Source organism: Oncorhynchus gorbuscha, linkage group LG10, assembly GCF_021184085.1.
Source record: "Oncorhynchus gorbuscha isolate QuinsamMale2020 ecotype Even-year linkage group LG10, OgorEven_v1.0, whole genome shotgun sequence".
Classification (NCBI taxonomy): Eukaryota; Metazoa; Chordata; class Actinopteri; order Salmoniformes; family Salmonidae; genus Oncorhynchus; species Oncorhynchus gorbuscha.
This window is the reverse complement of record NC_060182.1, coordinates 81,984,289-81,996,931: the sequence shown is the minus strand read 5'-3', so window position 1 is coordinate 81,996,931 and position 12,643 is coordinate 81,984,289.

The window sequence follows — 12,643 nt, the reverse complement described above, 5'->3', positions numbered from 1 at the left end:
AGCCAATGTGTTCGAAAGGGGGTCAAAAACGAAATCAACAAACCATCCGAGTTGGATTGTATTTCATACCATGTTTGGGGTTTGATTTCTGTGGGTTTTCTTGATAACGATCCTGATTTTACATATTTTGGCGCAATTTGAAGTAATTTCTTTCAGTATGAGGAGCAGATGAGGACAGAATCACCCACTCTCAGAAAGAGTGAATCATAGGAAAGTTAAACATCTTTCTGAGAGTGAATGATTCTGTCCTCACCTGCTCCTCATACTTCAACTGAAAGAAATCACTTTTCACAATAGCTATATACCGTATAAAGCACATGAATAAAGTCACTGAATGCCTACGTAGAATGTATGCACACATGACTGTAAGTCGCTTTGGATAAAAGCGTCTGCTAAATGGCATATATTATTATTATTACTTCCTATATAACTCATCCATGTGAGTTATAGAGTACAGCAGAAAGAATGATGATTGATCTTTCTCTCTCTCACACACACGCACACGTCCGTGTCTTCCAAGAGAAAAGTCACTATTACGTGGATTAATATCACACTCATTGGCATAATCACATTTGATTGAAATCAGTGTTTGCGTGTGTAATTGGCTGGTCGATCTCCCACATATTCAGTGTCACACTATGAACGCTTGTCATACACTAAAACAGTTGTAACATCAAAGAGAAAGGCACTTACAAAATGATGCTATCAACATGAATAAATAACGCAATTCAAGTTTTGGATTTCATACACATATAATATAAAACATTTATCCAAATAACAAAAACAAGACCCATGGGTCATATTATTCCACAGAGGAAGGAAGAAGGAGCAATGTTGCTGTTGGTGGTAATGCACATCCCCATCTGGAGGACTCTGTAGCTCAATTGGTAGAGCAAGGTGCTTGCACCGTCAGGGTTGTGGGTTTGATTCCTGGGGCCACCCAGATGTAAAATGTATGCCCACATCACTGTAATCACTTTGGAAAAAAGCATCTGCTCAATGGCCTAGATTATATTTTCAGTTCACATCATTGCTATTCATACTAACAATGATGAACAACACCCTTATGTCGTCACCCTTTCCTCCAGAATTAAAGTCTATCATAAAGTCTATTCCCCTCACACTCATTATAGCCTTCATCACCCTTTCCTCCAGAAGTACAGAAAATACTATTATAAAGCATTTAAAGAATAGTCTATTCCCCTCACACTATTGCTTTAACCCAAATGGCACCCTATTCCCTATATAGTGCACTAATTCCCTATATAATTGGCTACTTTTGACCAGGTTCTTTGGAATATGGAGTCATTTGGGACGCAGCCTCTGCCTTCCCCAGTGCTTCCTCCTCTCTCAGTCAGTCAAAGCCCTCTCAGCCGTCTCTGTGTCCTGTGGCCCAAGGTCAGCCTTAATGATGACAGACTCAGCATGCAGCTGCCATCCAAGCCTGGCTACCTGTGCCCTGTTATATTCAATTAAAGTGACCCTGCACGTTTTGTTTTTTGCAATTTGTATGATACGTTACAGATCCAATTTGTGCTTAAGATACCGGAAGGCGTCTTTAACTTCACAGCCCTAAGTCACCACTTTTGATCAGGGCCCATAGGGCTCCCGTAAGGCTCCGGTCAAAAGTAGTGCACTATATAGGGAATAGGGTGCTATTTGGGATAAAGTTTCAGTGACTACAAACTACAGTGGCAGCAGCCGACCATCCACCTGTACAAGGTCATTCTAGAGGACAGACAGAAGGCAAAGTCAGAAGCCAAATGCTGGGCAGGCAGCAGAGAGAGAGAGATTCATCACTATGTATCACATCATCAGCTCGGGCCTCATTGTCTATTTAGGATCCATTTGCTCTGATAAAGCTTTATTACTGCCTGCGTTTCCCATTTGAAGCACCTCATACTATTTATCATAACTGTCCTTCAGGGGCCAGTGATTTCGCTGGCTCACAGGCTGGCATGAAAGGACGATTGCAGATAAAATATTAAAGTAAAAGGTCCCCAGGGTATCTAGTGTGGATACATATTCACCCATAGTGTACCTGTTACTAATGAGGAATGTAAAGGAATTGTGATTACTGTTTCATATGCACATCAGGTTAGGATGAGGGGTGTCTTTGTATAAAAGCCATCAAGACAACCCCAACGTCAGTTTACACAGCAGTTGGTATCATCATCAAACACAACGAAGCAGGACCCACATTAAAACACATCAATGATTACAGCATATTATATAACGGGTGGGTCTAATCCTGGATTCTGATTGGTGTCTATTCACTCTTGAGCGCTCCTTTCCCACCTGAACCCAGTGGGATCCGTCTCTCCTTGCCCCAGGAGTACGACGGGAGGGCTGCGAACTGCCAGGGGTTCTTGTTACAATTAGACCTTTATTTGGCCACCATCCACCCAGCTCCATCGGACTGTGAGAGGGTGTCAGCCCTCATCTCATGCCTCACCGGGAGAGCCCTGGAGTGGGCCAACGCCGTGTGGAGAGAGGGAGATGCAGCTTCGGACCAGTTTGAGGAGTTCACCTGCCATTTCCGGGCAGTCTTCGACCACCCGCCCGAGGGTAGAGCTATCTGAGGCAGGAGACGAGAAGCACCCAGGAGTTTTTCCTGGAGTTTAGGACCCTGGCTGCTGGCGCGGGATGCAACAACAGGGCCCTGATAGACCATTAATGCTGCAGTCTGCGTGAGGACATGCTTCGGGAGCTGGCCTAAAGAGACACCACCCGCACGTTTGACCAGCTGGTGGACCTGTCCATCCGTCTGGACAACCTGCTGGCTACTCGCGGACGTTCAGATCGGGGTCTGGTGGTTACATCCTCCCGCACCCCCACTCTGATACCTATGGAGCTGGGAGGGGCGATGCGCAGGGATACATATGTTTGTGTCTGTTACGTTCCCTGAATTTTCCCCTCATTCCCAGCATAGGGCGATCGTCGATTCATTCGCGGCTGGTAATTTTATTGATAGTGCTTTAGCCTATAGTTTAGGGATCCCTATTGTTCCCGTGGATGTGCCCTTTCCCGTTCACGCCTTAGATAGTCGACCAATAGGGTCAGGGTTAATTAGGGAGGTCACCGCGCCTTTATGCATGGTGACGCAGGAGGGTCATGCGGAGAGAATTAGTCTCTTCCTTTTTGACTCTCCTGCATTTCCCGTGGTGCTGGGCCTACCCTGGTTAACCTGTCATAACCCCACTGTTTCTTGGCCACAGAGGGCTCTCACGGGGTGGTCGCGAGAGTGCTCAGGTAGGTGTTTATTGGTTTCCGTTGGTGCTACTACGGTGGAAAGTCCAGACCAGGTCTCTACCGTGTTGCATTCCCCCTGAATATGCCGATTTGGCTCTCTTTTGAGGAGGCAACTCTATTACCACCTCATCGACGGGGCGATTGTGCGATAGATCTCCTGGTAGACGCTGCACTTCCCAGGAGTCATGTGTATCCCCTCTCACAGGCGGAGACGGAGGCTATGGAAACATATGTCTCTGAATCCCTGCATCAGGGGTACAGGGCTCCCCTTCAGTGTCCGGCTGGGCGTCTGTACGTTCCGTCTGCTGTCCGCGACCGGCTGATCTATTGGGCCCATACGCCACCCTCCTCTGGTCATCCTGGTATCGGTCGGACGGTGCGCTGTCTTATTGGGAAGTTCTAGTGGTCCACTTTAGCTAAGGACGTGAGGGTTTATGTTTCCTCCTGCTCGGTATGCACCCAGTGCAAGGCTCCTAGACACCTGCCCAGAGGTAAGTTACAACCCTTACCCATTCCACAACGGCCATGGTCGCACCTGTCGGTGGATTTCCTGACTGATCTTCCTCCTTCACAGGGTAACACCACGATCCTGGTCATTGTGGATCGTTTTTCTATGTCCTGTCATCTCCTCCCATTGCCCGGTCTCCCTATGGCCCTACAGACTGCGGAGGCTCTATTTGCACACGTCTTCTGGCACTACAGGGTGCCTGAGGATATAGTGTCTGATCGGGGTCCCCAGTTCACGTCGAGGGTCGGTCAACCTTGCCTCCAGTTTTCACCCCGAGAGTAAAGGGCAGGTGGAGAGAGTAAATCAGGATGTGGGTAGGTTTCTGAGGTCTTATTGCCAGGACCGGCTGGGGGAGTGGGCAGCGTTAGTGCCCTGGGCAGAGATGGCCCAGAACTTGCTCCGCCACTCCTCCTCTAACCTTTCTCCCTTCCTGTGTGTATCGGGGTATCAGCCGGTTCTGGCTCCTTGGCATCAGAGTCAGACCGAGGCTCCTGCGATGGACGACTGGTACGGCGTGCGGAGGAAACATGGGAGGCCGCCCATGTCCACCTTCAGCGTGTCGCGCTGCGCCAGAAAGTTGGTGCAGACCGTCACCTCGGTGACGGCACCGGGGGACCGGGTCTGGCTCTCGACCCTAAACCTGCCCCATCCCCTTCCCTGTAAGAAGCCGAGTCCACGGTTTGTGGGGCCATTTAAAGTCCTGAGGAGAGTGAACGAGGTATGTTACAGGTTACAGCTTCCCCCCCGATTACCGCATTAACCCCTCGTTCCACGTGTCTGTCCTCAGGCCGGTGGTGGCTGGCCTGCTCCAGGAGTCTGAGGTGCGTGAGGCTCCTCCGCCCCCTCTGGACATCGAGGGGGCCCCGGCGTACTCCGTTCGTTCCATATTGGATTCGGTACCTCGTGGACTGGGAGGGGTATGGTCCGGAGGAGAGATGCTGGGTTCTGGTGGTGGATGTGTTGGATCCTTCTATGCTGTGATATTTCCACCGTCTCCATCCAGATCCCCCAGTGCCTCTCCCTCTGGGTCGTCCCCGAGGTCGGTGCCGACGCGCGTCAGGGAGGGGGGGGGGGGGGGGGGGGGGTTCTGTCACGACTTCCGCCGAAGTCGGTCCCTTTCCTTGTTCGGGCGGTGTTCGGCAGTCTAGCCATCGCCGATCCATTTTTCATTTTCCAGGTTCCAATCCCATCAATTACATGTTTTGTATTTAGCCCTCTGTTTCCCGTCATGTCCTTGTCGGAGATTGTTTGATTGTATGTGATGTGCTAGTTATGTGTTTGTGTGCGACGGGTTTTGTACCCACTTTTGTTATTTTGTATATTTTGTTTTTTGGAGTTTTGTTAGCACTTATTAAACGACTCCATTTATACCAAGTTTGTTCTCCTGCGCCTGATGTCCCTGCCACCAACACGCACCCTTTACAGCAACAGTCAGGACTTTGCTAAACTAAGTAACAGTAATATGTTGAAGAGTCCGTGTTAACTCAGTGTAAACGAAATGCAGCACAACTCTAAAGATGTGACAGTGGCACACCATTTTCCTATGCAGTGATTTGAGATGTTCTGTTTTCAGATGTCTGTCTAATCAGTTGTAGTTCTATTTTCAGGTGTCTGTCTGTAATTATTGTAGTTCTGTTTTCAGGTGTCTATCTAATCAGTTGTAGTTCTTGTGCATAGATGTGTGCCCACGTGTACGCCATAAACATGCATCGTAATCAATGAAGCTCGAGAATATAAACTCAGCAAAAAAAGAAACGTCCCTTTTTCTGGACCATGTCTTTCAAATATAATTAGTAAAAAAACTAATAACTTCACAGATCTTCATTGTAAAGGGGTTAAACACGGTTTCCCATGCTTGTTCAATGAACTATAAACAATTAATAAACATGCACCGGTGGAACAGTCGTTAAGACACTAACAGTTTACAGACGGTAGGCAATTAAGGTCACAGTTATTAAAACTTAGGGCACTAAAGAAGCCTTTCTACTGACTCTGAAAAACACCAAAAGAAAGATGCCCAGAGTCCCTGCTCATCTGCGTGAACGTGCCTTTGGCATGCTGCAAGGAGGCATGAGGACTGCAGATGTGGCCAGGGCAATAAATTGCAATGTCCGTACAGTGAGACGCTTAAGACAGCGCTACAGGGAGACAGGATGAACAGCTGATCGTCCTCGCAGTGGCAGACCACGTGTAACAACACCTGCACAGAATCAGTACATCCAAACATCACACCTGTGGGACAGGTACAGGATGGCAACAACAACTTCCCAAGTTACCCCAGGAACGCTCAATCCCTCCATCAGAGGCTCAGACTGTCCACAATAGGCTGAGAAAGGCTGGACTGTGGGCTTGTAAGCCTGTTGTAAGGCAGGTCCTCACCAGACATCACCGGCAACAACTAAGAGCACAAACTCACCGTCGCTGGACCAGACAGGACTGGCAAAAAGTCCTCCTCACTGACGAGTCGCGGTTTTGTCTCACCAGGGGTGATGGTCAGATTCACATTTATCATTGAAAGAATGAGCGTTACACCGAGGCCTGTACTCTGGAGCAGGATCGATTTGGAGGTGGAGGGTCTATTTACACATAGTTTGCTGAAAATAAACATAGTTGACAGTGAGAGGACATTTCTTTTTTTGCTGAGTTTAGAAGCGTCAGTATGTTAACTGGAGAATGGCTGCCTTGTTGTTTGGTTAGACATTGTGTCAATGGGTGATATGGGCAAGCAGCTTTTGTGTAAAATCACCAGTGTGCTTTCATCGATGTGATCATTAAACATAGCCTTTGTTTCGTGCAGTTAGTGCTCATTACTCAAGGTGTCAAAGGTATCTTAGAATGCACAGCCGTTACCATAGAGACCGAATGGCCCTGAGATAAACCTGGAGAACTGGAGAAGAACTGGAGGGTGCATATTAGTACAAAATATGATAGATATAACTCCTGCATAATATTCCCTGTATGACTTGATGGACTCACTCTCTCACAGTGTACTCGCACAGTATATTTCTACTCTCTGAAAGTGGAATGAGTTAACTTTTCTTTTCACATAACTTTTCTTTGTAATTCCACAAAATGTATTTTTCTTTATACTGAACAAAAATATAAATGCAACATGCAATAATTTCTAAGATTTTACTGTTACAGTTCATATAAGGAAATCAGTCAATTGACATATCCATAGATTAGGGCCTAATGAAGTTTTCACATGACTGGGAATCCCACTTGGGAGCCAGGTCCAGCCGATCAAAATGACTTTTACCCCTCAGAAGGGCTTTATCACAGACAGAAATACTCTTCAGTTTCATCAGCTGTCAGGGTGACTGGTCTCAGACGATCCCGCAGGTGAGGATGCCAGATGTGGAGGTCCTGGGCTGGCGTGTTGTGAGGCCGCTAAATGGTCAGAGATTTCTCTAAGAACAGAAGGTAAATACTTTGATTCAGTCTACACGTCATTTAACTGCTATGGCCAGTTCATACATCAGTGGTCTGTTGTTTCATCCAAACTCTGGACACACCCCCAGCCTGCTGTGATGAGCTAATAAAATAGCATGGCTATTGAAGCCAATTGAAGCACTAGAAAACAGGTACAAATTAGTATGAAAATAAAATATATGTTTCAGAACTATTGTGTAGGTTGTGATGACTGTTAGTGAATGGCTCATTCATTATGTATAGTCAGATTATGAGATAAGTTCAGCATTGCCTCATAAATCTAGTCACAGTCTCTTGGTATTACTATCATCAATAAACAAGTGTGCTGCCTGCTTGAATAGCAATTAAACCCAGGATGAGTGCATGCACGATATTATCACGTGATGATGTATGGAGTTTGATTGACTCTTCAGCACAGCGTACCGCCGACCTCCATAGAACCTTAAAACCTCTATATAGACTTTAGTTCAATCAATAGCCATTCATTGAAATAAAATACGTATGTGTGAAATGTTCATTCGAGCGAAAATTGCCATGGAAACTCAACTGCAATTTATATCACTATATTGGTCCCTTCATGTATTCATGTTGTATAAAAGCCTTTATAACTTCATGTTCCCTTTCACTGACCAGATCAAATGAAAACAAACTCAAATGTCACGCTTCATGCATCATGGATGTCATAGGGCAGATATGTGTTCTCTCATCTGAATATATGGTTTCAAGTGCTGTACCATAAATACATGTTCAGCACAATGAATATATTGTCAGTCAGCCCGGAGCTGCTTATTACATGTATTTTTCTTTGGTGTGCCAATCCGCTCTAATGATGTTGCCGCCTATCTAGCTCTCTGGAGGGTTGTTTGTCTCCATATATTACATTACAGCGTGTCTTCTATGTGAGACAGGGTGGAGGTTTAAGGTTGGAGAGTGAATCAAAAATTACCTTCTGCTTTACACTGTGATTGAAATTTAACAGGCAATGTTCCCGTTGTAGCTGAGACTGCATTCACGGTAAATGCTGCATATGTCGGCTCAATCGAAAATGTATATAGTGGAATCTGTAACGCTTCAGCTTTCCAGACTGAACAGAGCCCTTAAAGCATCAGAGATGGTCCTATTTGAAGGAACACGGCAGAAATTGATAAAACAGACATTTCCATTGGACATTTGGGTAAACTGGACCAAATCTGAGAACCTTCCTTGTCTCACCGTACAGAAGCCATAGATGAGTAGTGAAATCAAGGCTCTATATACAGTTGAAGTCGGAGGTTTACATACACCTTAGCCAAATACATTTAAACTCCGTTTTCACAATTCCTGACATGTAATCCTAGTAAAAAATCCCTGTCTTCGGTCAGTTAAGATCATCACTTTATTTTAAGAATGTGAAGTGTCAGAATAATTGTAGAGAGAATTATTTATTTCAGCTAACTGAAATAAATATGTCTAATGTTTTGGGTAGCCTTCCACAAGCTTCCCACAATAAGTTGGGTGAATTTTGTCCCATTCCTCCTAACACAGCTGGTGTAACAGAGGCAGGTTTGTAGGCCTCCTTGCTCGCACATGTTTTTCAGTTCTGCCCACATATTTTCTATAGGATTGCGGTCATGGCTTTGTGATGGCCACTCCAATACCTTGACTTTGTTGTCCTTAAGCAATTTTTCCACAACTTTGGAAGTATGCTTGGGGTCATTGTCCATTTGGAAGACCCATTTGCGACCAAGTCGCATTTACAATTGCGACCTGGCCAAGATAAAGCAAAGCAGTTCGACACATACAACGACACAAAGTTACACATGGAGTAAAACAAACATACAGTCAATAATACAGTAGAAACAAGTATATATACGATGTATGCAAATGAGTTGAGATAAGGGAGGTAAAGGCAAAAAACGCCATGGTGGCAAAGTAAATACAATATAGCAAGTAAAACACTGGAATGATAGATTTGCAGTGGAAGAATGTGCAAAGTAGAAATAAAAATAATGGGGTGCAAAGGAGCAAAATAAATAAATAAATCAAATAAATACAGTAAGGAAAGTTAAATTATAGATGGGCTATGTACAGGTGCAGTAATCTGTGAACTGCTCTGACAGCTGGTACTTAAAGTTAGTGAGGGAGACAAGTGTTTCCAGTTTTCAGAGATTTTTGTAGTTCGTTCCAGTAATTGGCAGCAGAGAACTGGAAGGAGAGGCGGCCAAAGAAAGAATTGGTTTTGGGGTTGACCAGAGATATATACCTGCTGGAGCGCGTGCTACAGGTGGATGATGATATGGTGACCAGCGAGCTGAGATAAGGGGGGACTTTACCTAGCAGGGTCTAGTAGATGACATGAAGCCAGTGGGTTTAGCGACGAGTATGAAGCGAGGGCCAGCCAACGAGAGCGTACAAGTCACCATGGTGGGTAGTATATGGGGCTTTGGTGACAAAACGGATGGCACTGTGATAGACTGCATCCAATTTGTTGAGAAGGGTATTGGAGGCTATTTTGTAAATGACATCGCCGAAGTCGAGGATTGGTAGGATGGTCAGTTTTACAAGGGTATGTTTGGCAGCAGGATGCTTTGTTGCGAAATAGGAAGCCAATTCTAGATTTAATTTTGGATTGGAGATGTTTGATGTGGGTCTGGAAGGAGAGTTTACACTCTAACCAGACACCTAGGTATTTGTAATTGTCCACGTATTCTAAGCCAGAGCCGTCCAGAGTAGTGATGTTGGACAGGCGGGCAGGTGCAGGCAGCGATCGGTTGAAGAGCATGAATTTAGTTTTACTTGTATTTAAAAGCAATTGGAGGCCACGGAAGGAGAGTTGTATGGCATTGAAGCTTGCCTGGAGGGTTGTTAACACAGTGTCCAAAGAAGGGCCAGAAGTATACAGAATGGTGTCGTCTGCGTAGAGGTTGATCAGAGACTCACCAGCAGCAAGAGCGACATCATTGATATATACAGAGAAGAGAGTCGGTCCAATAATTGAACCCTGTGGTACTCCCATAGAGACTGCCAGAGGTCCGAACAGCATACCCTCCGATTTGACACACTGAACTCTATGAGAGAAGTAGTTGGTGAACCAGGTGAGGCAATCATTTGAGAAACCAAGGCTGTCGAGTTTGCCAATGAGGATGTGGTGATTGACAGAGTCGAAAGCCTTGGCCAGATCAATGAATACGGCTGCACAGTAATGTTTCTTATCGATGCCAGTTAAGATATCGTTTAGGACCTTGAACGTGGCTGAGGTGCACCCATGACCAGCTTTGAAACCAGATTGCATAGCAGTGGGGGTATGGTGAGATTTGAAATGGTCAGTAATCTGTTTGTTGACTTTGCTTTCGAATACCTTAGAAAGGCAGGGTAGGATAGATATAGGTCTGTAGCAGTTTGGGTCAAGAGTGTCCCCCCCTTTAAAGAGGGGGATGACTGCAGCTGCTTTCCAATCTTTGGGAACCTCAGACGACATGAGAGAGGTTGAACAGGATAGTAATAGGGGTGGCAACAATTTCGGCAGATCATTTTAGAAAGAAAGGGTCCAGATTGTCTAGCCCGGCTGATTTGTCGGGGTCCAGATTTTGCAGCTCTTTCAGAACATCAGCTGACTGGATTTGGGAGAAGGAGAAATGGGGAAGGCTTGGGCGAGTTGCTGTGGGGGGGGGTGCAGTGCTGTTGACCGGAGTAGGGGTAGCCAGGTGGAAAGCATGGCCAGCCGTAGAAAAATGCTTCTTGAAAGTCTCGATTATAGTGGATTTATCAGTGGTGACAGTGTTTCCTATCTTCAGTGCAGTGGGCAGCTGGGAGGTGTTCTTATTCTCCATGGACTTTACAGTGTCCCAGTGGTATGATGGCTGCGTGATCCCATGGTGTTTATATTTGCGTTCTATTGTTTGTACAGATGAACATGATACCTTCAGGCATTTAGAAATTGCTCCCAAGGATGAACCAGACTTGTGGAAATTGTAGACCACCAAACTTGTGGAGTTCTTGGCTGATTTCTTTTGATTTTCCCATGATGTCAAGCAAAGAGGCACTGAGTTTGAAGGTAGGCCTTGAAATACATCCACATTTACACCTCCAATTGACTCAAATGATGTCAATTAGCCTCAGAAGCTTCTAAAGCCATGACATCATTTTCTGGAATTTGCCAAGCTGTTTAAAGGCACAGTCAATTTAGTGCATGTAAACTACTGACCCACTGGAATTGTGATACAGCGAATTATAAGTGAAATAATCTGTCTGTAAATAATTGTTGGAAAAATTACTTGTGTCATGCACAAAGTATATGTCCTAACCGACTTGCCAAAACTATAGTTTGTTTAACAAGAAATTTGTGGAGTGGTTGAAAAACGAGTTTTAATGACTCCAACCTAAGTGTATGTAAACTTCCGACTTCAACTGTAAATGCGAAGTACTTCTACAGCACGGGGGGGCTGCCAGGTCCCTCACAAAAGAGGTTTCTAAAGAAAGGTTAAATTGCACCCTATTCCCTTTACAGTGTACTACACTTGTACTTGAGAGGTATTGACATGTTGAATGCACCGAGCTGGTTGTTTGAACCTCTGGCACACAGCTCGGACACCCATGCATACCCCACAAGACATGCCACCAGAGGTCTCTTCACTATCCCCAAGTCCAGAACAGACTATGTGAGGCGCACAGTACTACATAGAGCGATGACTACATGGAACAGTAGATTTAAGTAACAGATAAAAATACACTTTATGGAACAGCGGGGACTGTGAAGCAACACAAAATGGGCACAGTCGCATATGCACACACATAACATACGCAATATACACACACGTCACATGGATTTTGTGTTGCAGATATGTGATAGTGGAGTAGGGGCCTGAGGGCACACAGTGTGTTGTGAAATCTGTTGTAAATGTATTGTCATGTTTTTTTAAACTGTATAACTGCCTTAATTTGCTGGACCTCAGGAAGAGCTAATGGGGATCCATAATAAATCCAAATTGGACTAGGGTCCTTACTTAGAATGTCGGCTCACTTGGTCTCCAGGGCAACATACATACAGTACATACAACACGTTGATTAGTCTATTTCAGTGTCTTTTTCATCAACAGACTACCCATTCTCTCTGCTGTTGTTAGTCTATTCTGTTATTTTCTTGTATTATATATACATTTCATATATATACAGTATTTGTGTGGCTGATCTTGCCTATTGGTGTTGTGTATTTTGTCATGTGTTCATGTTTTGTGCCGACCCCAGGAAGAGTAGCTGCTTCTTCTGCAACAGCTAATGGGGAACCTTAATAAAATACCAAATTGTATGCTCTTGTATCTTTTCATGTATCTTTTGTCGTATGCTCTTGTCATTTGCTCATAACACTATATCAGTGGCTGACATGAAAAAAATGGTGCTTTGCTTACTTTGAACAAATAGTACAGCTTATTAGTGAACGATGAGTCATTTGCCTGTAACCTGTAACATGTGACC